The sequence below is a fragment of the Cucurbita maxima genome, unplaced genomic scaffold (assembly GCF_002738345.1).
Source record: "Cucurbita maxima cultivar Rimu unplaced genomic scaffold, Cmax_1.0 Cma_Scf00030, whole genome shotgun sequence".
Lineage (NCBI taxonomy): Eukaryota > Viridiplantae > Streptophyta > Magnoliopsida > Cucurbitales > Cucurbitaceae > Cucurbita > Cucurbita maxima.
In genome coordinates, this window is record NW_019272046.1 from 2021196 (window position 1) to 2025953 (window position 4758).

Consider the following 4758-nt stretch of genomic DNA (forward strand, 5'->3'; position numbering starts at 1 on the left):
AGGATGCGGGTTGGTTTTGATTTGTTCGTGAGAAATGTTAGGAGATGCAATGGAAATATATAAAGGAAAAAATTAAACAAATACGGATCATTATCAAATCTTATATTATCGACAATGGCGGTTTGAATAAATAAATAAATAATGAAAAAAGAATTGAAAGAAGCATAAGATCCAAGTTTCATCTTCATTTGAATTTTATTTTAAATAATCTAATACAATTTCGTAATTTGAATTTACTAGACTATGGGTTAGTTACGTTTACCGGATGAAACATGTAACACCAAGGTTAATTTTATTATAAAGTTTCAAATGAAGTATTTTCGCATTAAATATTCATGATATGTATACAGTAGCGACCTTAAGTTTAAATAGAAATTTAGGGTCGTCATACGAGCTCCCAATTTTTTTTTTATTTATTTATGAAAATCGAGAGCTTGAATCCAAAAAATGAATGGCTTATAACTTGAGTTCATGTGATCCCCAACTCCCTTTTTACGGCCTAATCATTCATCGACTTTGAGTGCTTAAATTTGAAAAAGCTTCTCGGTTCGTCCCTTCACCAACTTCAATTCCTCATCTCCATTATTGAATATCTAAGTAGCAGAGATTCTTAGGTCATGTCAAGGAACTAGGCATATGGACTGAGCCTAGCATATTGATGCCTTAAGTCACCCTAGACCTTCCTTCCATTTTGTTATACCATGAGCTTAGAATTCCTCACCTCGATTGGTGGGATACCTTGCCTCAATTGACAAGATAGACACATGATATTACTCTTCTAATGGGTTGCATCACGATTTTGTATCGACCATGTGATCTAGATTGGTCTAAGTTAGGGGAGTGTCCTAGGTTCAAGATTTATGACTACGTATTATGTGTGGAAATGGACGTGGGTTTCTAGATAGGACTCAAATACTGTAAACTCATCTTGAGAGAGACGAACACCACATGGATACATAAGATGGGACCTAGGCATAGACTTATTAAGGACTTTGAACTTAAGTTCTAAGGAACGAACCGTTATGAATGTACAAGCCTAATGATCAAGTTAAGAGTGAGGTACGTTAGTTGCTCATTAGGATTCTTTACTATTTTTTTTTTAGTAATAACTATATGCTAGTCGAGGATAGGAGTTGCTTGGAGCAAACAACTATAGAGACAATCTTAGTTCAAGGTCTCCTCTCGTATTTGTGTATTTTTTTCAATCATGTCTTTTGTACACTGTCTCCCTTCCCGTGTTTGGACACAAACATTTCATTTTGTATAATGTAAATATATATGAATATTTCGAGTATATTTTATCTTATAAATGTCTCGATTTCTTGCTTTTAATTTTTTGTGTCACTTTAAGAGCTCAAAACTTAGATAGTGAAGGACTTCGAGAGGTTAAAATAGTGGATAAGTCGAAGTAGGATGACCGTTAACCATAGTCAACGTTTCACTTTATCTCTTTAATTTTTTAGCAACATTGAAGAAAAACATTTTTTTCCTAAAATACTCACTTGCTTGGGAGATACATGACAGCTTGTCGTTTTTGTTAATTAATTATTATTTTTTATTTATTATTATTTCTATATTATTTGTAATATAAATATATATAAATTATTATAATTAGAGAACTTTTACGAGGCGTGTAGATTCAACCATTATTTTCCATTAATTCATTAATTAAAATTTTATTTAAGAGAGCACGATGGTCACATGCTCATTAATTTATTAATTAATTAATTAATTTAAAATTTATAAAGTGGGCTTGGGAGGGAAGATATTATTTATTAGTTGATTTTTTATTTATGATTGGAATTGGAAGTCATATGACTTCTATTTCATTAAAATATTATTTTAAACTTAACAAGAAATTTCTTTGCCAATTAATTTATTATTATTATTTGGTTGGAGGATTTAAATTGGGCTAAATTAAACGGGATTAAGACATTTTTTAGATTTAACTCAATTTTTGTAATTATAAATTTTGAAATAAACTCAACCATAAATTTTTTTAGGATCATTTATTTAATTTTATTTTATTTTAATAAAAATAAAATTTAGTTTGTAAAAAAATATTTACTTATGTTAAAACATTTAACCCAATTTCAATATATATATTTTTAAAATTAACTTCTAAATAATTAAAAAAATATATTTAAAGTATGGTTGGAGGATAAATCATTTAAAAAATAATCTTGAAATTAAATAAAAATGAAGTAAATAAATGTATATATAATTATATCATTAGCAAAAACATATATTTTAAACAATCCAATCAAATATCAAAATGGGTTGCTTGCACACATTGTCAAATACATACCACACGCATTATAAATACTCAATAATTAATCTCTTTAATGAGTTACCTAAATTTTAACGGTATCGAAATGTCGTAACTCGCGAGTTGATGTATCTATGTTCAAATGGTGTATAAGCGAGAGTTTTTGGAGATTTTACCCCAACTGATTCACGGTGTCTCATAAAATTATTTGGTTAATATTACACTCTCATTAGTTAAAAGTCGACAACACACAAATATAGAGTTTCCAACTGATTATCCGTAAGATATGACATATATACCATACAAATCGTGAATCACGACCTCAAACTATTTAAACTTATACATTTAGCTTAATTTAGAGTCTTAATAAAGAGTTAAAAACTCTATACCAAAGAGAAATTTCTTAGCCAAATGTTGCACCTACAAAATCGCCACGGCATGTATGACATGTTTAATATGTGTCAAAGTTTATTTAGAAATATTCATATGTAAACGATGTCATGGACTTAAACGTTAACATCAATAAGACAACAAAATTGAAATAACAATAATTTAAAAGAAATGCTTATGCCGAACATGATTTATCTCAATGACCTTCAATAACGACTCTTCACCTGTCATGAGTGTCTCACCTTTACTTAGAAAAGAAATAACAAAAGTGACTTGAGTAATTAAAAATAGTACATAGCCTCATTATTGGGATGAGAAAATGAAATCATGGAGAGACCTATCATTTCATAAACTTTCCTTTGAGCTCTACTTTTCAATCTTGGCAAGGTTGGATGTATAGTATTTTTCTATACGCACCTACGCACGTGTAAATGGACCCACCATGCAAGCTCATATACATACTCCCTAGGTTTGACTACGGGCTAGTACATGCTCACATTATCGGAAGCCTCAAAGATCAAGAAGTGCATATAATATCATGGTATATGTGTCCATACTAATTATATTGGAGAAGTAAAAAAATGCATGAGGTCCCATAGTTTTTAAATCATGGTGCATACTTGTGATGCAAATCATACTTTCATTCTTTTTATGATATATCTTTCCTATGAGAGATGTGTGTATATACTTTACATATCTCTTACGGTTAACATACATAACTTATCAATGTCTCATTAAGCATAGTGTGAACATGTTATAATAATATATGTGACATGATATATGGAACTGTCTGCATCATATAACATTTCTATCATAACGTAATTTCATAACATAGTATCATAAAAATATGATACGTATAAGAATCATAGGGTACACACCATTCATACCGCCCACAAGTCATCCAACCAAGTCCATGAGTATCCAACAGGAAAACAACTTATTTGGTTAGTTTAAACTAGATTCACCATAGTTTCTTATTCGGCTTGAATATGCTCCTTGAAATTCAATGCCACTTAAAGAAGTCCCATGACATCGGGTTAAGACATAATAAATGACTTAACTCACTTAACAACATCAACTAATTCAACTTTTAGCCCGGCTAACCTTAAACCAACCCTCCCAATAACATCAAAAATGGTTCTAGAAGAATCCTAAATAGTAAGAGAGTGTTCAAAATCCAAACCTAAGCCAAATGAGCCACTTAAGTTGAGATAGAGTCGATAGGAGTATCGAGATAAGGTTATGGGTCGGAATTGTGTTGGGTGTAAGCTTTATGAATTGGGCTAATGGTGGGCAACTAGGCTATGGACTGTGCATCATTGGGCTAGGTTGGCAGTTGCAGTTTGGGGTTGGAGTCATCTAGGTCGCAAGCGTTGCTAGTATTGGTTGTATTACAAGAATTTCTATATTGCATCAGGTTAATGAACAAATATTTTTTTGTAGGTGAGATCTCATGCATTTTCATGCTCACAAGTACGTTAAACATATCCCTTTTATTTTTTATAAAATTAGACAGCATGAAAGTGATGCATGTCCCAAGGGGCTCTATATGCATAAAAGTGATGTTTGTTGGTCGATTTGTATGAAAGTAATGTACATCTATGCATGAAAGAGATGCATATCTAGTAACACCTCGGGTATGAATGTAATGCTTGTCAAGCGGATTTAGTGTACGTATGCATAAGAAAGTTTAAATAACTTGTATAAAATAAAAACTTTATTTTAAAAGTTTAAATAAGAAAAACTAATACTAGAAAAAGAATTAAATCCAAATCCCAAGTCCCAAGTTGAGCCATCGAATCTTTTCAAAATCAACCAAATCAATTTCCCACATCGTCCCACCGCCGTTGAACCTCCTGTCAGATCGACCGGCGCCGAACTGGCGGACGACGTTATTGGCAGAGCCAGCCACATAAGCACATTCCGTATTTTATTCATCTTAAATTTCCAACGTTTAAAATATATTTTTTAAACACTCACGGACAAAAAAATAAAACAAAAAAAACATTCAAAATATTCTGTTTTTTTTTTTTTTTTTTTTTTTTTTTTTTTTTTTTTTTTTTTTTTTTTTTTTTTTTTTTTTTTTTTTTTTTTTTTTT